This window comes from Protopterus annectens, chromosome 13.part0, assembly GCF_019279795.1.
Source record: "Protopterus annectens isolate FY-2018-M chromosome 13.part0, PAN1.0, whole genome shotgun sequence".
NCBI lineage: Eukaryota > Metazoa > Chordata > Ceratodontiformes > Protopteridae > Protopterus > Protopterus annectens.
The window spans coordinates 895,502,789-895,529,501 of record NC_056747.1 but is presented as its reverse complement, the minus strand read 5'-3'; the positions used below and the strand labels follow the sequence as shown (position 1 = coordinate 895,529,501).

Sequence of the window (26,713 nt, the reverse complement as noted above, 5' to 3'; positions counted from 1 at the left end):
CCTTGAGATTTTTTGTGCCATATTTTCCCACTCCTCTGGTTCCTGAAAAAGGAACGTTGGGGCTTGGAAAAACATAGGCCAATTGTTGACAAAGTCTTTCCATCCTGCTCACACCTGGCCAGTGTGTCCTTTACTTTAGAAACAAATAAGGAAGATAGTTCAAAAGGGGTGTTCAAAAAGGACTTGAAGGAGTCCACTAGGTTACAGATGCACATCCAGGTATGACGCCTCATGACTATGCCTGCACCCGCAGCTCTAGCCGTCCCTTTGGTTGCATGGGACAGCAACCTCATGGACGAAATAGAGATAGATTCAAGGGTGGCAAGTTGAGAGGCAACCTTATCTCGTGCCCCGTAAGAAACTTGACCCGCAAGGGCTCCAGAAAGTTCGGTAATCAGATCTCTTTGGAGTCTCGTGAAACATGCCAAGTAGTTCAGGGACCTGACAGCAAAGGTCGCTGAAGCAAATACTCGCTTCTCCAATTTGTCCACAGCCCAGAACTCTCTGCTGGGCAGATGAACAGTAGAACTTTCTTCCGTTCGATCCTTTTTAGTGGCCACCGCCACCAACATAGCGTCAACTGGCAAACCTCTAGACCAGTGGGAGTGCTCCTCCGGTGGGGAAAGAATCTTATCTAGTCTCTAGGGAATGGCCTCAATAGAGCCAGAGTTCTTCCACGCATGCTGCACGACCAGCTGGACTAATTCGTGGGCAGGTGGGGTCACCCAAGAGGTAGAAGGGCGAGAGCAAAAAGCCTGCAGGAAGACGGACTCCTCCGAGGAAGGGTTAGAGGGCTTCCGGCCACCCCTCTGTTTAAATATTTCCAGGATGTCTCCGAAGGAGACATCATCAGGGGGTGACCATGGGGACCCCACCCCATCATTGTAGTCTGTATTCACTGTCAAAGATTCTTCAGGAGAGTCAATGCGTTTCCTCTTACATGCCTTCTTCCGAGGAGGTTTTCTTCAGTGGGAATATCTGAGGAAGACTTGGAAGGATGGGTACCCAGAATTGGGGTTTCCTGAGGCTTCTGCTCTTGGTGTCCTGGTGAGGTGGCCCATGGTAGCTGCAGCTCAGAGGGAGCAGGGTGAAGTTCCAACATCGAAGGAGTGCTTCCTGAAGCAAGCACCCTCTCCATCACCCGAAAAGCAAGCCCGCCCAAAGAGGAATGGGAGCCAGGAACAGGGTAGGACAGCCTTGGAACCGGGGTCACACCCCACTTCATCAAACTTGCTCCCAGGGATGGAGCCTCAAGCAAGATCGGGCAGACATTATCCCCAGATCCGAGGACCAAACTGACAAAACACTCGGAACCGTGCTCAGAACCGAGGATTCCACCCTCCCAACCATGAGTCTAAGGAAGGGACGGTTCTGATGAAACCAAAGCCCAAAGGGGTGGCCTCAAAGCCTCAGTGAGAGTCACTGTCGATGCCGAGGAATGGGTTTCCACCAAGGATGTCAGAGCAATGGGCTTCGGAACCGACGGATCCGAAGGAGGAGCATACATGGGAGTCCTGGGAGCGACAGACCCAAACCCCAAAGGGGGGTGAATCTTAGGAACATTTGTTATCCCTCTGGCTGTCAACAGCTGATCCAAAAGGCGCAACACATCGAATTCAGAAAGACTCCTGGTGGACCTCGTGGACACTCCTGAAGGGGAGTCAGGTCAGTCCAGAAAGGGACTGTACATTTGATCTAGGAACGGATCCAGTGAAGGGGAGTATTGGGTCTGTGGTGTTTGAGCTAGTGGCACCATAGTCTCTACCTTGGAGACAGGTAGTAGACGAATCAGTGGCGTCAAAAAAGGACTCAGTGCCGAGGAGGCACTCAGAGTTGAAGTTATCGGTTCCAAGGAAATTGCGTGGGTCGAAACTGCTTTCAGTGTGGTAAAAGGTGAAGTCGGCGCCATAGCTGTTGTGGAAGATAAGATCGGAGCCGTAGCTGACATGGAAGGCAGGGTCGGTGCTGTAGAAGTCAGTGCCGAAGGTGGCGCCGATGTTGAAAATTCTGTGATGTCTATGACTTCAGTCAAAGTGGCGACTGGAGCAGACTTCGGAACAGAAGCAGTAGTCGTAGTTGGAGCTGATGAAGCAATCCTATGCTCCGATGAAGATTTGTGGGCCTTATGTTTGTGAGACTTGCCCTTATCACCAGCTGGTGAAGAAGGATCTGAATGGGGACGCTTCTTGTCCTTCACTGGAGGGGTTGAACCCTCCGACACAGAAAGGGCCTCTAAGAAAGGAGAAACTAAAAGGCCTTTCAAAATCAGTTTGTTTTTCCTTTCGTTCAGCGTCCGCTGACTAAAACTTAGACAAATCTGGCAAGGAGGTTTAACAGAGAGGTGAGAAACCCCCAGACAATAAACACAGTCATCGTGCGAGTCACTGTTAGGGAGTTTGCCATTGCAAGAGGTGCAATGTTTAAACCCCGATGTCCCTTTTTTTATCAGACATTTCCATCCACACAAAAAACACACACTACTAGTACCTAAAAAGAAAGAAGGAAGAAATAGAAAGAAGATACCAACAATGGTATCAAGCGATACCACAAGGGTAAGGAGAGGGCGTACCAATGATGGTATAAGAAATACCCAAAGGGTAGAGCTAGTTAGATAAAATAAGGGTAAAAGAGTGAGATTAGGAAATAAAGTTCAAAAATACACAATTATCAATAAAATAGAACACTTAGCTGGAGAACTCGGTGAAACGCTGCTATATGGCTATGCGACAAACGAGATCTGAGGTTACAGGAAGAAGGGCATTGTGGGTAGCAGCTTAGCTCTAGAGTTTTTGGATTATGCAAGCTTGGTATTAGGCTGACACAGTTGCAAGGGCTTGAAACCGAACCCATCAGTGATGAATGGGAAGATTAACAACATCAGATCTTAAAGTTTATTAAAACTTCCTTAATTCTGGCTTTTCTGCAGAGAACAAAGGTGAACCCCTTTTCCAATAAATTTGCACAAGACACAGTGATGTTCACCTCACTATAATTATGCACTTTAAAGTCCCCTTCAGTATTAAAAATAATTTTCAAGACCTCTGCTTCTGAAAGTGTATTGAACTCACCAGTGTCCTGTAATTCTGCAGAAAGTATGTTCAATACTCCCCCCCCCTTCCTCTGCGATTCACATATTGACCCCCTGTAATAACTGTCCTGTCTGTAACTGTTCTGAAAACCCTCCCTATGGTTCCTCAGTCTCTCAGACCTCCTCACAGGGGGTCTGCCATCTCAGAGTAAAAAGGTGACTGATTATAAGATATAGGTTCAGCTTCCCTTGCTTCATTTTCAACTTCACTGACAGCAGAGTTTGTTTTATAAGTAGGGGGTGGGGAGTATGCAACACCATTCAAATACTCTCATCTCTCATCAATTGTTTTACTTTTCTATCGTGTATTTCTGTCATAGCACGGTCAACCTTTACAAAAACATTAATACACACATCTTTTTTAGAATCAAATATCAAATCCATATGCAAAGTTCTATCAATTCTAGCAATTTATGTCATTGTCATTTATCAGTACCTTTAAAAGTTCACAGTCGTGCCCATTAAATAAGGCTAGAAGTTCCTTGTATGAAACGGAATCCTTCTCTAACCCAGAAGGAAATTTCCAAAGCCACAGCCCCTTTGGAATAAGTTCAACATGAATGCACTCTGCCAAATATTTATTCTCTAGCTGTAATCACCTGTATTTCAAAACAGCTTCTTGAAAAAGTTTTAGTTGTTTACAAGGCCGGTTTTGGTCAATTAGTGCCCTAGGCAAAAGTGCTCCACAGCGCCTCCCATAGGATCCTAGTCTACCTACACAACCCAGATTACTGAAAAAGTGCCCCTGCTTGACTGGCACCCTAGGCGGTCGCCTAGATGGCCTATGATTAAGACCGGCTATGGTTGTTTATCCACCGACATGCTGCTTTCAGAAGCTAAAGCAGGCTCAAAATGCCGTTCATTTTGTGTTGCAAATCATTCCTATAAAGAGGAAGTGCCATTGTACAAAGCAGTTTCTCCCATTGGACCATTCCTCCTGCCACTCGACTGGATCTGAGAACCTGATTGGTTCTCCTCCCTTGAAGGTAGTCTTTGTGCTGGCATGATGTCATCCCCACTGGAACTGTTTGAAGGTGGAAAAAAAGAATGAGTTTGAAGTGGCTGCTCTTCCCTGCCTCTACTTCTCTATTTCCCTATGTGGGAAAAACTCAAACAGTTCTGTACTAGGATTTTAACATGTTTATAGTATTAGAAAGATGGACAAGAACAACTCTCTGGCAAAACATGTGATTATTTTTCCACAAGATACTTTCAAATTCGTAGTGATTGACTATTTTTCCACAAGATACTTTCAAATTTGTAGTGATTGACTATGTAGATTTGGGACAGAGAGGGGGGTCATATAATGAATTTTTGGAGTTCAGGGAACTGCAATGGCAGTTTAAACTAAATGCAGTTGCCCCTCCTGGACTGAATGACCAATGTTCAATTCAGTGTGTGTTAAAACTAAAAGCCAGTTCTGAATATTAAACCATTGCAGTTTCTTATGTGGTAACATACAGCACATATTTTAGAATTTTTTTTTCTAGTTGAACACATTCCTTAATTTTTAGCATGGTATTTTGTCCAAAATCATACAGAAAAGCAAAAATGTTTATATTTGTTTATATGTTATATATTTTTAACTTTTTGTATAGATAATCTCATGCAGGGTTTTACTGTACTATATCTTTAAATGTGGAATGAAAGTTTGCAGTTGTCCAGTTAGGTAATTTTGAATGGTATATAAGGTGGCTGTTCAAATTATGTTTTATTCCGATGAAGTCTTTTGCATTAAGACAAAAGCGCTAAATTAAAATACGTTGGTGTGGTTCCAGTTTCGTGGTTATTCTTTATTTACTGTAAGTAAAAACATAATTGTCTATGTACATCCAGGTGATGTAATATGTATTCCTCCTTGTTTCCATAATTTGGGAAGAAAACTGGTAATTGTATAGTTTGGTTCAAATTTGTCTCTGAAGTTATCTTGGGCAAAAAGGAGGGGGTTGTTCATAAGGATACCTTGTCTCTATAGAAAAGCAGGTATGGGGACTTTATGGACAAAGCTTGCAACTCTGACACCCTTTTAGCAGAGGTGATTGCTATCAAGAAAATGGTTTTCCAAGTCAAGAATTTCAATTTGCAAGATGATCCTGGTTCAAAAGGAGGAAAAACTATACAGGAAAGGACAAAATTCAAGTCCCATGGTGTTGGAGGGTCTCTGATAGGTAGTCTCAACAACACGTTACCCTTGAGAAAAGCTTTGCATAGTTTATGAGACATTATGCTGGAGTCTCAAAATGAAAACTGGAGATCGCTGCTAGCTGAACTCTAATTTTAGCTGCCGCAGCTCCATCATTAAACAGTTTTGCTAGGAAATCCAGAATTAAACTGACTGGAGCAAAAAAAGGGTCAAAATTACTGTATAACCCATAAGGAGAATCTTTTCCATTTGCTTTTGTATATTTTCCTTGTTGAAGCCTTATGAGAAGAGATTATAATGTGTTTAACTTGAGAGAAGAGGTTTGGAAACCTGGCTATCGCTGGAACTGGAGCAGCCAAGTTGTCAGTTTGAGGGTCTGAGGGGATGGATGGAGCTTTCCTGATGCATGCGGCAGAAGGCCTGGAACACGGTCCAGAATCCATGACTCCTCTTGAAGATGAGGCCATAGGAAGGAGAACCAGATATGACAAGGTCAGAATGGAGCGATGAGTATAAAGTCCCTTTCCAATCTGCTTTCTGGAAGACTTTTGGAATTAGTGGGAAGGGGGGAAAGCATAGAGGAGGCCCGGGGGCCAATCATGGACAAGTGACAAGTGGGGGGATAAGGGCAAAGTAGCTGCTGCATTTGGCACTCATGGATGATGCAAAGAGATCGCAGCAAGGCTGGTCCCATTTTCAGAAATTCTTTTCCGCTACTTCTTGATTTAAGGACCACTCATGAGGCAACAGAATCTCTCTGCTGAGTCTGTCCACTATTACACTGGATTTCCCCAGGATGTGCATTGCTACCAGAAAACATTGGGATGTTAAGATATACCTAGATCCTTTCTGGTATTGTAATGCCTAGGTGGGAGCAGAGTTGCAAGGGTGTGTCCCTTGTTTTTATCAGAAGATGCCTGGTCATGACGGTTAGGAGCCAGTCTAAATATGGAACCACTGGGAATCGCAGATGTCTCAAGTGAGCCACTACTACTGCCATACATTTGGTAAATACTCTAAGGGCTGTAGTGAGGCCAAAGGGCAGGGCTTGAAATTGGTAGTGACTGGCTTCCAGCCGAAAGCGTTGGTGTCTCCTGGATCGCATGTCCATTTTTATGGGGTAGTACGCATCCTGGAGATCTACAGAACACATCCAATCATCTTTTCCCAGGAATGGGAGTATTGACTGCAGTGTTACCAACCGGAACTTGACCTTTTTTACTGATTTGTTTAGAACAGAGATCCAGAATAGGTCTCCAGTCCCCTGTTTTCTTTGGAACTAAAAAGAATCTTGAGTAAGTTCTGGCTCCTACTTGGTCTGTGAGGACTTTTTGGATGACTCTTTAATTACTTCTTCCATACTTAATGGATTACCACCTATGTGGTAATTTGTGGGCACCTTGTTTTTCCCAAAGGGGATGACTATGCACTTTTTAGCATTTAACTTGAGGTCAGTGGCTGGCACCAAAGCATCCGCCTCTGTAAGACCCTTTTGGAGGATGCTTGTGTCAGCTGGAGATTCGATTATGGCCCCCAGTTTGCAGTCATCTGCAAACTTTGTCAGCTATAATCCCCCGTGTTAGCCTGAACCTCAGAGAAGTATATACCGAACAAGAGAGGTCCCAGAAATGAGCCCTGTGGGACGCCACTTGTAACTGGTTTGGATTTGGACATGGCACCTGCGATTCTGACCATGTGGGTTCTATCTCTGAGCCAGTTTGCAACCCATCTTGTGATATAGGGGTTGATATTTAAGCTGGTAAGCTTATTTATGATGCCCAAGTGGGGTATTGTGTCGAAGGCTTTTGCGAGGTCCAGGTAGGCTGTGTGGAATACCTTGCCCTCATCTATGGCTTTGGTAACTGTTTCAAAGAAATCAACTAGGTTTAAGAGGCAAGATCTGCCCTTAACAAAGCCGAATTGGGTAGGTCCAGTGTCTGGAGGCTCCCAATGTCTTTGTTTATGAGTTCCATGATAATACGCTCCATAGCTTTACAGACCAGACTAGACAGGCTTATGGGGCGATAGTTTCCAGGGTCCATTGTGGCACCACCTTTGTGGAGTGGGACCACTGTAGCTGTATGCCATTCTTTGGGTACATATCCTGTAGTAAGGCTAAGTTTGAACAGTGACTTAATGTGAGGGTTCAGTTCTTCTTGGAGCTCGTGTAAGACACAGCCTGGGACACCGTCCAGTCCCATAGATGCTGTGTTTTTTGCTTTGGAGAGGGCAGCTTTCACCTGTGCATCTGTGATGTCAGGGAGGTTACATTCAGTTGGGATAGGCGTTTGCTCCTTTGGGGGGAAGGGGGGAGAAGTTTGCGCTGAATCTGTCTGCCAGGATGTTGGCTATGTCTGTAGGTTCGGTATATTTTGTACCGTTATGCAACAATTCAGAGCATATCTGGGAGTTTCCGCCCATGTTTCTGACATAACTAAAGAAGGCCTTGTGATTATCTTTAGTGTCTAGGGCAATTTTTCTTTCGAAACTGGCCTTTGATGATTTTATGAGGGATCAAAGTTTCTTGCTAATACTGATCAGAGATGCCTTCCCTTTTTGGGATTTTGCTCTGTCATGTAGTAGCTTCCTCCTTCTGTTGTATAGCTTATGTATTGCCACCAGACCAGTCTCCTGTTTCTGGAGGAGTGAGTCTTGGTTTTATTTGGGATAGCATGATCCATGCATTCCTGCAGGTGCTCATAGAATGCATTTGTAAAGGATTCTGTGGATTGGGCTGTATTATCCTCTGGCCCAGGGGCTTTGAAGGATTCCACCTCAGTCTTGAGAACTGCAAAGTTGGCTTTTGAGAAATTCTTTACAGTGATTTCCTTGGCTGGGGATGGGGACAGGATATGGATGTCCAGGGAAATTTGTTTATGGTCTGATCTTACCAATGAGGGGTTTACCTCTGGTGTGGAACATAGAGTCCCCATGTTGGTGATGACCAGGTCCAATATATTGTTCCCTCTTGTGGGAGTGGTGACCAGTTGTTCCATTGTGTTAGAGTTTATAAATTCAAGGAACCATTGGGCGAGGGTGTTTGGGCTTGAGTAGTTTTCCCAGTCAATGTTTGGGCAGTTGAAGTCACCCAATAACATAGTGTTTGGAGAGACCTTCATATTCTCCAGTGTTCTCAGGAATGCCAAGTGGGGTTCCTGTAATAGGGAGGGTGTTCTGTAGCAGGCTACAAACTGAAAGGCAGTTTTGCCCACTGTTAGTTGCACATGGATGGTTTCCGATGCTTCGTGCAGTGCCACTAACCTGGAGGTGCAGGTATCTTTGATGAATATAGATACTCCCCCTCCTTTTGTGCTTCGGTCCGAGTTTTGGGGCCGAAACGCGTGGTATGAGTTATAACCTGGTAGTGCTGGGGTGCTCTCAGAAGCCTTGAACAAGGTTTCTGATACTGCACAGACATCAATTTTCTCCATACTTAGGAGAGTCTCGAGTGCGTGCATCTTGAGGTTTAGACTTCTGGCATTGAGTAGCATTACCTTTAGTTTTTTATCTTTGGGTTGTCTATGGAGGTGGGTTTGTCCTTTGAGCCTTGCCTAAAAAGGCACTATGGGGGTGGCAAGAGCCTTGGCCAGTATACGAAAGCCTAAGGGTGACAGGTGCAAGCTGTCCCTAGCGAAGCAACGTGGCTTGTCGAGCATGTCATCCCAGGCTGACAGACACTGGATCCCCTTTGAATGACACCAATACTTTAGCCAATTGTTGAAACTGATCATTTTGTCTTTATACTGTGGCATCATTCTTGGTGAGGGCAAGATGCTACTCCAGGCCAGGGACATACCAGCCTGGGCTACATTGTCAGACAGCTCCTCTATGTCTCTTTTCATGTAGTCCAGGGAGGTACATCTCAGGTCATTCACACCAGCATGGACAATGACGGAGTCATACTTGTACTTGCTTTGGAGTGACCTGAGTGCTTGCATTATGTGGCGGATCCTGGCACCAGACAGGCAGCTTACAGTGACCTTCTCCTTGTTCAGTCTGGTGAGTGGGACGTCAGTGTGCCGGACAATAGAGTCCCCTATAACAAGTTTATTTGGTGTGTTGTTTGGCCTTATGGGCTGTGACTGTGAGGTACACTGATTTTGTGAGATATGTGATTTGTGGGTATTGTTGAGGGGTGGCTGTTGCTTGGATATCTGCTTAGGAGGTCTTTGCTGTTTAGGCAGATTTTTATTTAGAGCCTCCAAGTATGTTTTTGTGTGTTTATGTGTTGGGTATGCAGATGCAATAGGTCTGTGTGAGACTGGATTTGTGGTGTGGGTGGTTACCTTTTCCTCCTGACTGACTGTGCCAGTCTTGGGTTGAGAGAGCTCTGCCTCCAGTTTGGCTGTGTAACTGCATCTCTCACATGTATTAAAGTTTGTTGGAAGGAGGAGAGGGTTGTCTGTGTACATAAGGCAATTGTAACATTGCCTCAAAATTCCCAGATTCACCAGCTGTACTGGACAGTAACCTTGAAACTGACCCTTGGACATACCAGATTAGTATAGGGAACTGTTTTTTTTACTGATCAGATTAGGGAAGGGAACTGATTTTTCACTTGATCAGGAAGGACGAATTGGGAGTCTAATACTTATGAGAAGTCAAGGAGGGTGTAGTGCTTTAGTTAGTGTTTCCTTATAAGAGCTGAGCAAGTGCAGGGCTTTAGAAAGAGAATAGAGTGATTACTTTGAGAGTTTGAACAGTTCTAAGAGAAAAAGTGAAGAGCAGACTTTGTGGAGCCTGGAATAGTTTAAACCTGTTTAGGCGGTGCTGCCCGATGCTGCTCAGTGCCCAAAACCGTGCAAAAAGAGAGCTGTAGGGTTTTAAGAGAGAGAGATCAAGGAGTTTAGAATTGACCCAAAATGGCCAATAAAACTACAGCTTCTAGGTAGTAACCACTCCTCCAGGGACAGGCAGGCTGTTCAGTGTTAACCACTCCCACTGGTGAACACAGAGACTTCCCTTTAGCCCAAGCAAGCACTGGCCTTCTAGAAACTTCCAAACAGTTCACAACAGCAAATCTGTAACTGAACTTTCTTAACTTTCAGAAAGTGGGAAAAAAGCAAGATTTTTTTGTTTTTTTTTTCTTTTTGTTGTAGTTTAAAGGTAGCAGAGATACACAAGCAGCAAAATAATGACATTTGTCCTATACTACACCACATGTAATATAACTATTCAGTTTGTCCCCTTCAGAATACCATTTCCTAGAGTACTGTATGAACCCCCGGCCAGTGACAAATAACAAATTCCCCATAGGCTACAAAATATCTTGGAAAATATTTTCTACATAATTTCCCAGAAATATAAATAAAAGGATACAAGGCCTGAACTACGCATCCTACATGGACCGAATCAAAGCCCCACCACTATACTTGGTATCCTATAGACTGCTAAGAGGTGACCTGTGTCTGGCATATAAGACATCGTACAACCCACTACTGATGGATTTACTGCACATCAACAAGTCGAATGTCATCACAAATACTTGGCCTGGGGATATAAATCTCTTCTAAAACTTCAGTTGAACAGTTTGGAGGGACAGGTATATTTCACAGGGGATACTGATTCTATGGAGCATACTCCCCTTCTACATAAAACAAAGTTCATTCCTGTCCATTTGCAATCACAACTTAGATCTATGGATGGGGAACAGAAAATTTATACAACGACTGCCCCCTGGACAGATGCAGCTCCTCAATGATTTACCCCATGCATTGGTCCCCTCAAATTTATTTATTTATTTTACATTTGTTTACTGGGAGAGTCCAACTTGGCATGAGTCCCATTTTCACCAGAGGCCTGGGAAGAAAAGCTCCAGAAAGATTAGTACAAAATGAAAATTCATTACACAAAACACAATATACATCATTTCAGAATACAGTACAGAAGACAATTAGGAGCTGTTACAATTTACTGATGTAATAAAATAACATAAGAATATTATAATTATACAAAGTAAAATAACATTATGTGGCAAATATACAAAACAGTTGGGTAGCATTACAATCAGTTATTTGGATATATTCCTACAATGTTTAAAATAGTACAGTATGAGATGTTTGAGAACAGCATCTAGAGGAGTTCTGATTAAAGGCTTGCACAAAAGATTAACATGGGAAGCTATCCAGGGCCAGAACAACTGCATATCCAGGACATGTGTAAATGGGTCTAGAGGAGTTTTTTGATTCCAGTTATCTATGGTATGATTCCAGTTATTCTCATTAGGGGTAATATATAATTAACTATGGGATGGGGAAGGCAAATATATAACCAATTGGGATGGGTAATTTGAGCACAAAAAGGAAAACCAGATAGGCTTAAAATGGCCTAGTACTAACCTATAAACGTATAGCAGAACAGACTAAATGAAATGGGATTCAAAGTGTTTGCCCTTGATAATTACAAAAATAACCAGCCTGTCCGACACTCAGTGCATGCAATGCAGAGGAGCTAATTCTAGATAGTATGCCAGATAGTTTAAATCTTTGATATTCATCAAAGTAAAGAATATAACCCTTCCATCATTCCTCAAACAAATGTACACTTACACTTCTACATGTAGTATTTTTGTTGCACTAGGCATATTAAAAACTGAGGCATAATGACAACTTGCTTCATGACAATTGCTGTATATATAATGTGTCACAAATGCTGTAGGTAATGGTGCATATATCCTACACAATAATACTTGTGTAATAATAATAATAATAATAATAATAATAATAATCACTGTACTGCTCTTAAACAACTAAAATGGCTAGAACTTCCTCAACTATTACACTATAAACAACTAACCTTTGTCCACAAAATTTTGCATCAACCTGATAAAATCCCTGCTCTCCAAAACCTTATACAACCATACACCACTTCTAAAACCCTCTGTTCTAATAATAAACTCCTTTTACAAACCACCAAAGCTAAAAAGTCATCTGGGAAATCTCTCTTCTCAAATGTCATTCCTACAATATGGACTAATCTTCCAATCACTATCACCTCAAACTGCCCCACAGTACAATTTAAAAAGCTTCTATCTACTCATAGGTTCATAGGTAGGTACTAAGCTATTGGCCCTAGGGCCTATATAAGCCTAGCCAAAAAGGTACCCTGGCTTTCGCCACCCAAAAAAAGTATTTTCCTTTGCTCCTGTCAAGCAGAGCCACAGAGGTAAACCCCAGAGTGAATTTCCTATTTCCCATCCAATCATCAAGATTTTTCTTGAAGAGTGCTAATGAGGATCTTTGTTTGATACAGATAGGTAAGTTTGTTCCAGAGTATGGGAAGTCTCTGGGACAGGAATCTATCCCTCCAGCATGTTCTGTTTATTGCAGTGACAAGGTTTAGGTCCCTAGAGCGTGTAGCTCAGAGGGATTGGGATTGCTTTAAGTGGAGCATGTCCAACAGCTCTGGGTTTGACATAGCTTTTGCATGTTAGGCAGAGATCACCTCTGAGTAGGCGATATGCAATGCAGTAAAGCTGGAGTTTTTTGAGACAGTCTGCATAAGGCATCTTGTTGAGGCTGGTTATCTTCTTTGTGAGGTATTTCTGCGGCCTTTCCAGTTATAGATGTCTTGTGAGGTACATACCAAAAGGGGTGTTGTATTCTATAATGGGTCTAATGAGTGACGAGTAGAAGGGAACAATTACCTCTTTTTTCCTGGATGAGAAACCTTTTGTGATGAGGTGTGCCACATAGAAGGATTTCCTGACTACTGTGGCAATGTGATTATCAAAGGAGAAACTACTGTCCACTTGTGTCCCAAGGTCTCATCACACTTTAGGTGTTAAGCAGACTACCACCTATGTGGTAGCTCATGGGTACAGAGCTTTTACCAAAGGGGATAACAATGGACTTTTTGGCATTGAGCTTGAGGCCATGGCTTTGACAACAGGCATCTGTCTCCATGACGCCCTTTTGTAGGATGTCCACATTGTTAGGAGTTTCGATTATGGCTCCTAGTTTGCAGTCATCTGTGAACTTTGTTAGCCAAAGACCTTCTGTGTTAGCCTGTACTTCAGAAAAGTAGATACCAAACGGGAGACCCAAGACTGAACCCTGTGATACTCCACTTGTCACTGGTCTGAAGTCAGATTTGGAGTCTGCTACTTTCACAATGTGGGTTCTGTCAGTGAGCCAGTTGGCAACCCATCTTGTGACATAGGGATTTATACCTAGTTTAGTGAGTTTATCTAGAACTCCAGAGTGGGGGATGGTGTCAAAAGCCTTGGCGAGATCTAGATAGGCTGTGTGAACCACCTTACCCTCGTCTATGGCTTTGGTGACTGCTTCAAAGAAGTCTGTCATGTTTAGGAGACATGATCTGCCTTTTACAAAACCAAACTTTGTGGGGTCCAGAGTTTGGAGATTACCAATGTCTGTGTATAAGATCCATGATGATACATTCCATGGCTTTGCAGACCAGGCTTGTTAGGCTAATGGGGTGGTAGTTCCCAGGGTCCGTGGTGGCTCCCCTTTGTGGAGTGGGATAACTGTTACTGTGCTCCATTTAGTGGGCACAAAGCCTGAGGTGAGGCTATGATTGAGCATGGTGCTTAGGTGGGGTGCCAGTTCATTCTGCAGTTCATGTAGAACACAGCCTGGGATGTTGTCAGGTCCCATGAATGCTGTGTTCTTGGCTTTGGAGAGTGATTACAGGAACTTTGCATTCTTCCGGTACAGAGATGGGCCCTTTAGGGGGTGAGAGGGGGGTAAAGTTAGCACTGAATCTATCTGCCTGGATGTTGGCAATATCAGTTGGTTCTGTATATTTAGTGCCATTGTGCTGTAACTCAGAGCAGATCTGAGTATTGCCATTGAGATTCTTGACATAGCTATAGAATGCTTTGTGGTTGTCTTTAGAATCAGTGGCAATTTTGTTTTCGTAACTAGCTTTGGAGGATTTTATGAGGGATCTCAGCTTCTTACTGAGGCTGACCAGGGAGTTTCTCCAATCATGGTCTTTTTGCAACAGTTACTTTCTTCTGTTGTAGAGTTTGTTTATGGCAGGGGACCACCAGATTGGCTTCCTTTTTTTGGAGGATAGCATCTTGGTTCTGTTAGGAATAGCATGATCCATGCACTCGTGTAAGTGCTTAAAAAGTGCATTTGTGTAGGATTCAGCAGTCGTACCTCAATTGTCCATCTGCATGGCTGTCGTGAAGTTTGCCACTTCTGTCTCAAGAAGCATGAAGTTGACTTTGGAGAAATTTTTTATGGTGGTTTCCCTAATGGGGGTGGGCGGGATGTGGATGTTTAGGGTGATTAGCTTGTGGTCAGATCTGACCAACGAGGAATTGACCTCTGGTGTGGAACACTGGTCACCCATGTTGGTAATGACAAGGTCTAGGATATTGCTGCCCCTGGTGGGGGTGTGGATAAGTTGATTCAAGGCATTGGAATTTATGAATTCCAGAAAACATTGAGCAAAAGAGTTGGTACATATGTAGTTTTCCCAGTTAATGGTGGGGTAGTTGAAATCGCCCATTATTAGGATGTTGGGTTGTACCCTAATATTTTCCCGTGTATCAAGAAATGAGGAGTGGGAATCCTGGGGCATGGTGGGGGGATCTGTAGCAAGTTACAATTTGGATTGCGGTCTTGCTAAGAGTTAGTTGCACTTGGATAATCTCGGATGCATTATGCTGAGCAACTAGCCTGGAGGTGTGGCTATCCTTAATGAATATGGACACGCCTCCGCCTTTACTGTTTCGGTCCAGGTTAGGTGGCCGAAAGGTGTGGTATGAATTATAGCCTGGTAATGCAGGGGTGCTCTCTGGAGCCTTGAACCAGGTCTCTGTCACTGCACAGATGTCGATGTTCTCCATTTTAAGAAATGCCTCGAGTGAATGCATTTTGAGGTTTAGACTTCTAGCATTGAGTAGCATTACCCTCAGATTTTGTTTGCTTGTACCTGTTAAGGTGGTGAATTTGTCATTTGAACCTTGCCTAAAAAAGGCACTATAGGGGTGGCAAGAGCCTTAGCCAGTATCCAGAATCCCAAGGGCAACAGGTGCAGGCCATCTCTGGCAAAGCATCGTGGTCTGTCGATCATGTCATCCCAGGCAGACAGATACTGGATCCCCTTAGAATAACACCAGAACTTAGCCAATTGTTGAAGTAAATCATTTTGTCCTTGTACTGTGGTATCATTCTGGGTGATGGCAGGATGCTACTCAGGGCTAGGGTCATACCTGCCTGGGCTACAAGATCAGACAGCTCCTCCATGTCTCTTTTCATGTAGTCCAGGGAGGTATGTCTCAGGTCATTCACATCAACATGGACAATGACAGAGTCATATGTGTACTTGTTGTGGAGTAACCTGAGTGCATGCGTTATGTGACGGATCCTGGCACCTGACAGGCAGCTGACAGTAACTTTCTCCTTGTTTAGCCTGGTGAGTGGACTTAGTAGACACCTGGCTCTGTTCTTGCAGCTCTCCTGGATAACTCTAACCTCAGTATATTAACCATTTCTTGTTCACTGCTACTATTTTTCTCAAATCTACACACTCCTTTCTTATGCAACTTGCTCGTCCTCATTACTTAAGTATTTATACTTCTGTGACACATGTTAAAGAACTGTATTGCTCACCATTGTTCTACTATTGATTGAATTGCTACTGGAGTGTCTTGTGTATTGTAACTTTTACACTGATTGTAGGCTACTGGAAATCCTTGTGTATACTCTTACACTGTTAGTACTTCTATGGCTGGAGCTTTTCTCCCTGGGCCTCTACTGAAAAAAGACCTATGTCCAGTCGGAATTTCCTAGTAAACAAATGGAAAATAAAATAAATAAAATCAGGTAGAGAAGGTAGTAGAGGCATGTATTATGTGACATACGCACTAGTTCAGGTAACGTGAACTCACAATGGAAAACACATTGTTAAAGGGAGGGGCTGAAAGCACTGGAGATCAGAATGTTTGCCTCTTTTGAAGGACTTTTGCCTTGAGTAAGAATTCCAGGAAACATTTACTATGGATCAAACCTGTGAAATATGGAGAAGGATATTCGGGGAATTTCAGGCTAGAATTGAATGCAAACCTATGGATTTAATGAATTGGCTACAACACTTGGGCATTTACCAAAAAAAAAACTGCAGGTTGGAGCTTTGGACTTAATGAACTATTTGCTAAAATGTTTCTGATAAGACTAAGCTGCAAGTTACCAACCAGTTGTTTTATGTATTCCACCCAAAATAACTATATAGATAGAATACATTCTTCAGGGAGTCTTGACTATTTTGTTCACTCTAGATGATACTCTGAGGGTTTCAACTGCAATTTTGTTTTGTTGATCAATATTCCTACGGACAGACACAGCTGGAGCAAGGAATTTATTGCTTCTATTAAGGACTCCTTGGTGGCAGAAACTTGGAACCAGTCACCCAGGTAAGAGAAAATGCAGACATCTCTAAACCTTGTGTGACAGGTGCCCACTACAGTACACTTGGTGAGCAACCTAGGGTCTGTGATGAGACCGAACAGTATGGCACAAAACTGATAGTGCCTGGCTTTGATTCAGAAGTTCAGGAACCACTTGGAAGATTTGATCATTTTGCTGTAAAGATATGGATCCTGGAAGTCTGATGAGTACATCCAATCCTCCTTCTGTAGACAAAGAAGGATGACTTGCAAAGTGACTACCCAGAATTTGACTTTCTACACATAGTGATTTAGGCCACTAGGATCCTGAGTCTTCTTGGGAATCAAACGGAATTCTGAATAAGCCCTTGATCTTCTCTGGTCAGACGGGACCTCGTAGTTGGCTCATCTGGAAAGAAGGCTTCTGACCACATCTCTGGCTACCTCCTAAACCCCTAGGACGGCATCCATTGAAGGGATCCTCATGACCATGGAGGCTTCTGTCAAGAAACTGGTCAAAGGGCTACCAACCATAAATTCTCAGGGTCTTTTTGATCCATTGAAAAGGATCCATGTGGGGCTATGAATTTAACCCTCAAGGCAGACAAGGTTTTGGGCCTTTGTCCTGCTTCTTCTTCACCTCTGACCCAAAAAATGAGGACCCACTGAAAGGGACATTAGCAAAGAACTCTTTAAAGTCCTCCATGAAGCCACAAAATCTAAGTCTGGCAAATGGTTCAAGGTGATCCTTGTCCCATCTGCTCCAGCAGCATCTTCAACTGTACTGTGCTGTGTAAAACTGCATGGGGTGAGGGGGGGGTGATGTTGAATACAGTCAACATCTGCACCTACAACTGCCTGATAATATCAGTTGTTGTAGGTCTTCCCAGTGAATCCAAGTTTTTCTTGACTGGATTAAGAGCTATCTACCTGGTAGGCAGCAAGCAGTAAAGTGGCAAAACCAAATATCCTCCTTGCTGCCTGTTTCCCTAGGGGACCCCAAGGCTCCATCTTAGGTCCTTTACTATTCACTTTGTTCACCAACCAACTCCCTTCCACCACACCTAAAGCCTCTGTAGTGCAATATGCAGATGACACCATTATAATATGTGCAGCCCCCACAGTAGATCACCTCCTCTCCCAAGCACAAGAATGCTTCTCTCTAGCCGAAACTTGGTTTACCAAGCAACAGCTCATGCTTAATCCATCCAAAATAAAATTACTCCTCTTTAGCTCCCACAGATCCCCCCCCCAACAGACAACTTTACTATCACCTCCAACAACAACACCACTATTACTACTACGAATCACACCAAGCTGCTAGACGTGGAAATAGACAACTACCTTAGATTTGATCTACACATTGCCCAAACTATAAAGAAAGTTCACAAAAACCCTGACTACTCTATCGTAACAAACACTATCTCTCAAATGATTAAAAAATAACAATAGCAAGGACACACCTACTATCTACCTTGCTGTATGCCTCCCCTGTGCTCACTAACCTTCGTAAAACTAATCTAACCAAACTCGAATCATGCTACAATAAGATAAGATTTGCTACAGGCTCATCCTATAGAACACATCACTGTGAGTGTCTCAACAAGCTTAACTGATTAGAGCTCCCACTAATACTTCAAAGCAATCAATTCTTACTAGCACACAAAATATTATATCACTCAGACAAAATCTCAGCTCTACAACATCTAATTCACCCCCACACCACTACAAGAACCTTAAGATCTAGCACCCAAAATCACCTACTGGTCACCAAATTTAACAATGAGGCAGGAAAACCTGTCTACAGCCACTCTATCTCTAAAGTCTGGAACTCCTTTCCTGCCCACTTAACATCCAACAACTCCATCACTCAATTTAAGAAACTCCTTAAAATTCACCTCATGAATAACAGGCTATGCTCCTGTCTCACCCCTGGATAACACTCTAGAAAATTGCTAATCTCATTGCACCACACTAAAAAATGCTATCTTCTCAGCCTACCTACAGTCCTAATAATACTACAGGAAATGAAACGTTTACCCATATGTTAAGGTAGCATTACTAACTGCTCATCCAACTTGTCTAGTAGCTACTGCAATGAAATCCATGTATTGCTTCTCACATTTAAGAATGTGTTGTGTACTGTCTTACCTGTTGCTCTCATAATTACTTAGAGTGTATACAATATGCGATCATTTAGCTTAACAATGTTAGTCTGCCTGTAATAAACGTCACATGTAATGCCTTAAAATGATAAAAATGTATGTAATTGGAGCTTTTCTCCCCAGGCCTCCACTTAAAATGGACCTGTATCCAGTCGGAATCTCCTAGTTAACAAATGTAAAATAAAATAAATAATAAAAAAATTGACTGACTCTTGCTGAAAGAGATTCATTCATACATGACAGGTAGTAAAGGACACATATAGCAAAGGTACCTGAAGCAAATTCACTTTCCCATCCAATACATTGCCCAGAAATCTTTATTAGGTGGACAGACAGTTGAGTCCTCATCACAGTGCTCTCCCTCTCTTGGATGCTGCTGCTACCATCACTGAATCAGCAAAGAGGCCTTTACTCCAACATGATCTGCCCACAGGAGGTCTCAAAATCTTGTGAGGTTTCTTGGAATGGATTCAACCACATCAGGTTCTCACCAAGCCCACTCTATGACCAGGTCTACCACGTGGTCCATGAGGTGAACCAACCAAGATGTAGATGGGTCAAGTTCAAAAGGCCTCCATAAATATTTCCTCATTAGGGTGGGGGAGGGTCTGTGGACAAAGTATCTCCCTGTCTGATCAATTATAAAAGCTTCCCTGAACTCACGGTTATCTAGAGGTGACTGTAGGAATGCCTTCCCCTCAATGAGGTTTGAATCCAGGATGATGGGATTCTGTTGAAGAATCTATGTGCCTCCTTTTGTATATCCTCTTCTTAAGCATCTTGACTGGGGAGACCATAGAGTAACTGGAAAAGTGTTTTGACACTGAAAGGTGCTGTCTTTGGTGGCTTTTTGAGGTTCTCTGTATGTTGAGCTCATCACTGATGCCCAAAGCATGAGATAGCTGGGTAATGATGGGGGAGTCGATGTTGGTGGTGGGGCAGTTCTGCCTGATCATCTGGACAGAGAGGTTATTTTTCCATTTATTCAAATATCAACAACATGCCTGTGGGAGCCAATGAAACCAGCACTGAAGCAGGTATCGAAGCTAAAATGAAGCTAAAGCTCCTGCACCAATGAACTTCGATACTGAGGTCACACAGTCAGAACTTAAAATGGCTTTAGCATTAATGCATCGAATGCTGACTTGTTAAAAACTGTGAATGAATCCAGTGGGATTACAACCAACATGGACATTGAATGCTCAACACCAATCTCTTGGTGCTTAGTCATGCTCTGTATTGAGGGGATAGCAGCTGAAAGCAATGGAACCAAGAAGGTCAGCAGTGTGGGGTTGAGCCCTCTCAACACTGAAGCAGACAACTCCAGCAGAACACTCAGGATTGATACTCCCAGTGCCAAAACTGAATGCTGGGAAAGTGTTTATGAAGCAGATATCTGTGGTCTTACCCTACAAAAAGATGGGGACAGAAGGACATCCATGACAATCTGAGCTTTGATAAATACCCTCATCATGTGCTCTGAGTCATACTGCATGGAGGGGTTCCGATGGACCTTACTGATCTAGTGGAAAGAGCAGAGCTTGGCCTAGACTCTAGGAACCTAGAGAGCTCCTTCTCAAAGGAAATGCTCCCTACTCTTCCTCAGGGAAGGGTCCAGCACCACTACAACCTTAAAATGTGAAACCTCGAAAGGTAGTGTCTGGGAGGTGGCCTGTAATGGGGACTTCTAAGAAGGCTCTGTCCTAATCTGAAGGGAAGGCTGGACTAGTCTGTACTGGGCAGTCTGGGGGAAGAGAACCTGCTAATTGATCGGTGTTCATTCTTTCTCCTCACCTTCCTCTTCTCCTTGTCACCTTTCTTCATCTCTACCAGCCAAATAAGCCCCTTTCAAAATAAATAGTTTAATCTTCCTTGAAGGGTTCTGCGGGTAAAGGCCTTATGAGCATCACACAGCTCCTTTAGTTGATCCAATCCACGCACAAACATGGACAGCTTGTGAGTGTCTTGGGGCAGGATCTTGTGGAAACAGTGGCTGCATCTGTGAAATCCTGAGGCTTTGTCCATGCTAAACCACAACTATAATTCTGGCAAAAAGGAGAAAATACACAAAGGCAGAAGAGTGAAAAAGAAAATCACTTATGTTGACCTGAACTGTGGTGACTATGATCTCTGAAATGAAAAGAGATGTGAAGTAAACAGAGAGAAATAGTGCCTTGTAGGAAAAAGGTTAGGAGCTTCAGCTGTGTGGAGCTTTCTTTGCTGTATCAGTGTCTGGATGTTGACCAGTCCCATCTTTGAAGAGGACAGACGGAATCTGAACTTTAATACTTTGTTTTTGTAAACAATGGGCCTCAAACATTTTGTATATGTAAATAAATGTCACTAAACCTATCTTTAGTGCCTCAGATATACTGATATACTGCATTTTTTTAACGTACTGAATACCTGACAGAAAAACGAAGTTCTGTTAGGACTCAAAGCTTTTTCATCCATACAAAGAAGTCAGTTTTCAGACTTGGATGTACAACTTTGCTTTCTTATTGTGTCAACAATGACATCTGTAAAGGTAATAACCATAGCAGAACACACATATTATGCTCTTAAGTGAAAACAAAGACTGTCTGGGCCAAGAGGGAATTAAGAAAATCAGGGTGGTCTTGCACAGTCTTGCTTTGAGCTGAACTTTCCTTATAAAAATGATAGGCATATATTAGCATCTGATTCCTCGGGGGGGGGGTATTCTCTGAGGCATCAAGGAAAGAATATTTGGAGTTGACTGTTTAGGTCGGTAGGAAGATGAACTCATCTCTGGAAGGCCACACATTTGACTAATTTTATATAAAGCATTTGGGTTAATTTTCCATTCAGGTACCAGTATGTTTCTCCTACCTAGTACATCTGCTGATTCTTTAGGACTGGAATACGAGTTGCTAGTAGTTGTAGACTCTGCTTCAAAATTCATTTCCAAATCTGAACTGCTCTTTGCGCAGAAGAAATTATTTGATTCCTCTTTTTAATTTTGTATTCTATATCACTGTAGTACAGTCTGTGCTAATCTGCTGATAGCCTGGATGGAAATTGTCCTGTAGGGCTGCTGGGTCCCAGTAAACTGTCTTCCTTCCTTCAAGCTGAAGTGAACATATTTATCTTGCTGAGACCAACTATTCTGAAATGACTAACTATTCTGAAATGATAAATTGATGAAAAAATCTTCCGCCAAGCACAATCTGACAAATCTGTGGGCAAAACTTGAACTCTTAAATGGTGGCACTAATATTATTCCTGTGGACAAACTGTCCATGTTTGTTCACCACATGAGATTTTTATGTCCCAAGTTACATATCCAGTCAGTACAAACAAAATGAAAACACCAGCAAAACTAGAACTTCTACTGAGTGACCTCCCAAACTTCTTGTATCAGAGGCACATGGGTTATATGCAAATGATCCTTATGAACATCAGGTGTTTCAGCTAACTGGCAATTCTGAATGCCCATGTCTTGTTTTGTCATTTTAATTAAAAGGTCAGATCCCTTGTTTTGGCAGTCACTTTTAATAGAATACCCTCCACAAAATCTGAAGTAGAATAGGAGGGCCTTCATTTCTCCAAGTCTTCCACAGCTTCCTTCAATGACTGTCCTCTGTTACACTTCACCATCTAATCTCTTTTCACTTAAGCATAGTTTGACTCCTGGACTCCATTTCTTAGAAAAAAAATGAGTTATAAGAAAAAAAGAAAAATAAAACAGCCGTACTTGTAGTAAATGCTGAGCTATAGCCTACCACAACCATAGAACACTTTCATTTGCTCTGACTAAAGTTCTCTGGAGAAAATATGCTATTGAAAACACAAATATACAGAAACACACAAGTGATATAATACCCTTTACTGGATCACCAAAGGCTGCCAGCTAAAAAATGAAAATTGTTAAGTACATGGAAATCAAAATGTAAAACAAGTGTAATTGACTTACTGAATATTGCAAATCTGATAAAAAACAACATTTACAGCCAAGTGCTCCTCCAGGCGTCTTCTGTAGTTACCTCCTACTGCTCCATTAGGCGTCAAATATTGCCTGTTCATATTTGCATTAATAATTCCAAAACCATGTTACATACAAGGTACCAGGATATTTTGTCTTGAAGCATATGTGATGGCAAACACAACTGTATTGATATTTGACTTCTCTTAATGAGCATTTTCTAGAACTGTAAGGTGATAACTTCATTTTTTAAAGGCTTAAGCCACGCTCACTAGGAGTTAAAGACACACACTCAAAAGAGCTGTACTGGAGGGAATGAGTTAAGTGATAATTTACTAAAGGTGTTTAACAAAAAGGTTGCCAGCTTAAAATGTCTGAAATTTCTGTGCAGTTAGTATGGCATTTCAACGCATTTTCAGCCCTCTCACCTTCTCCTAATTAGATAAACCAGGAGTGACCAACTTTTTAGTTCGGGGGGCCAATTACCATACCTGGAGAGGTGGGGGGGTACATGCATTTTGAAGATGTACCTGCTTTTTATACACTCCTTAACCAGTGGTGGACTTCGGTCAAAGAACAAAAAACAGACACTGCTGGTTTCATAATCACTTCTAAATTCCTGCCAGACTGAAAACAAGCTTACAATTTGAGAGACTTGCAAACAGTATCCTTGCTAAAACATCACAAATGTAATAGTGCAAAAGCACATATTAGTTTCAAAATGTTATAATTGTGCAAATCCAGATGAAATGTTGCCAAAAAGCATACAATGAATGTCAAAAAATCTGAATAAAAAGCTGTTTAGATATGTGACGTGCAAAATCACAATTAATGATATGTTGGACATTGCTTGGTTTTGCACTAGTAGTCTGTCTGCACCGACTGTTGAAGTGGAAATACAAAGTGTATCTGCCAAATGTGCATCTGTGATAACAGATGTTGATGTGCTTTTCACATTGTTCAATCTGGACAAGTGCTCCTCACAACACTTCATGCTGCCACAAAGTACAGCAAACTTCAAAAGATAATCTTTGTAGAAAACTATGCTATTTCATAGCATTTGCTAAAATACTTGGATATATTTCATCATTAAAAAATGGCCAAGCCTCCACTGTAATTTAAGTAGGGAGGAAGTAACTGAGTTAAGATAGGGGTCTGCTAGAACCCCAGTAGTCAAGAGTTGTAGATGCACTGAGGTGCATCTTATATTTTGTTTTACTAAATTTATACTTGATGGTCTGAACAAAAAAACATGAGTAAAGAAATGTATTTCTTCTGGGAATGGTGCTTGCCTTACTACCCCTTCAAACAGACAGTTACATTCTATGTACCATTCTGATGTCAGATTTGGAAGAAAAGTAAAAGAACAAATGGTCAGAGGAAATATTATACTGCTGAGTGTCTGGGGGAAGAAACCAAAGCTCTTGGATAAAATCCACAAACAGAAAAGGACTTCACATACAAGGGATAAACAAAAATTAAACAGGAGAACAAACTGCTATCATTGGGCACAAATCCTGCCCAGACCACCACAGACAGCTAATTACTGAGTGCAATAAATAACAAAATAACCACACAATAAGTGCAAGGGGATGAATAAGTTGGTTTAGTGTCCTAAGTTTAATTCACAGCTTTCGTCTTTATCAGACTTCTTCAGAAACAGTTTACAATTAAGCCAGCTAGAATATAATACAAATAAAAAACAATCACAATTTAAAAACAGTAAAACAATTAAATATTTAATAACATTACATAAAATTAACCCATTACTTCTCAATTTAATTTATTGATGTTTCCTAACTCTTAAAAAAAACATTTAATGTTTACTGTACCATTTAATCCTGTAAAATCAACAGCTTTCAATCTAATTTGCCATTAAGTTTCTCTCATCTCAACCATATTTTTATAACCCCCCCTTAAATCTGATGAAACCTGTTCCAGTACAGAGAATAAGTACTTCTTGTATATTTAGCAAACACAGGAATGCTTAATAAGGCATTTTATTGTCTCACATTTTGATCAGGTATAAATATTCTTTAATTCTTTTATTTAAAGTTTTCATAGTCATACCTATATAAAAGGCTTGACACCCAGAGCACAAACTTAAATAAACAACTCCTTTAGAGCTGCAGGTAAATGTACCCAAAATCTCAACAATTTTTAATAAAATGTAAGGATCTTTATAAATAACTCTACAAACTGCGCAGGTCCACATTTATAAGTTCCTTTACTTTTACGTGTACGAGCTAGGGAGACTTTAATATCATCTTTCTGCAATAATGTTTTAAAACTGTTAGTCTTTTTATAAACAAATAATGGATGACTGCTTACGACATTACAGGGCTGACCATTTCCTTCTACAATTTTCCAGTTATTGCAGATGGCTCTTCGCATAACAGAGCTATTTAGACATATCTAAAAAAACACACTGGCATTTTATTGTTCAAATGTATCTTATCTATAGTTTTATTAAAGGACTTAATCAAAATATGTGTAAAATGAGTGTTCCTTTTGGAACCAACTTCTTTGGCTACTATTATTAAAAATTCTTTTTTATAGCTTCTTTGCATAAATAGAGAGACGATAAATCCCACCTCTTTGTCATAATCATAATCTCTGGTAGTCATCTTAGATGCTCTTACAAACTGTCCTCTGGAATGTTCTTTTTAATAAAAGTTAGACGGGTGCTTCTATGGTGTAAATATCCAATAGAGAAAGTTTCTTTTTGACAGATGTTACTGTCAAATGTTTTACATTATCTATTCCATTCTAAAAAAATATCTAGAAAGTGAATCTTCATACCTATCTCTCCTAAAGCGAATTTTAAAAATTCAGAATCAAGGTTCAAATGTTCAATAAATAAATTGCATACATCATCAGTTTCACCAAGTATAATGAATACTTACACTCTAGTGGAACCGATGATGAATGTAATTTATTAACTCATTCTCACACAGCGGCACTGAAGTCATGCAAACACAAATGCATTCAATTGCTCTCCTTTTTCACCTCATTCATATAGCCACTCATCATTCTGCAGATATTACCTATACACATGTGCGCGCTTGCACACACACACACACACACACACACACACACACACACAAAATGTACCTTAAGTCTTAATGTAGACTCTGCCAAAGAAGAAAACTGCACCAAACCAAGAAAACCACCACCAACATACAGTGCCACTAGAAATCACTATATGCAACTTAAGTGCAGACATAAATGCAACACACAGTTAAATAACTGGTCATGAACTCACCTTTTAGAATGACAGGACCAGTTAACTGGGAAAAAAATATGCACCCCCCACCACCACCACCACTGCTGAGGTTTTTGCAGGCCACAGAAAAGGTCTGTCTTGTACAGAATTCTAACTGCGAGTACACATTCCATACATTCAATGCTGGCATTTTTCAAGTGCCTTTTTTAGCCTATGATTTAGGAATGATGTACTTTCCATTCTTGACACAAGTGGATATTAAAACATCACCAGTATCTATCATCAGCAACTTAATTCCTAATGAAGGACTCCTGATTAATCCAAAAGCTTGAGCATTTGTAAAACCTATGTTGGCACAATAAAAAGTTTTATATCACTTCTCTGTTCCAATATCTCTGTGTCTTCTGTTTGTAGAGCAGCATAGCAACTCTTCATTTTTTGTAGTGAAAGTTACTGAATGAGACATACTATGCACAGAAAATTCCTTCAGCAGAAATAAGTGAGATATGAAACAATTAAAAAGGTTAGAAGAACTGAAGAAAGTGTCTAGCAATGCTAACTTGATATGGCAGCCTTGGGTGTACAAACAATATTAAGAGACAAGACCAGTGCTGATATGTGTAGCAGCTGGAGTACTGATGATGAAATTTCTGGCCAAGAATGAAGATAAAGCTGGTAACTTTTAAATGTGATAATTTACCGTTACAGTGACACAATCTGAATAAAATATTGTTTTATTTTTTAGTACCTTAAACTTATTAGTAAAGCAGTGTGATTAAAACATAC

At 41.5% G+C, this 26,713-nt stretch overlaps 1 protein-coding gene across 7 annotated transcripts in view; it reads right to left on the bottom strand.

Annotated features, from left to right (window-relative positions):
* Positions 1-26,713, bottom strand: part of KSR1 (kinase suppressor of ras 1) — a 1,687,803-nt gene that overhangs the window by 617,450 nt on the left and 1,043,640 nt on the right. The gene's annotated exons all lie outside the window — the stretch shown is intronic.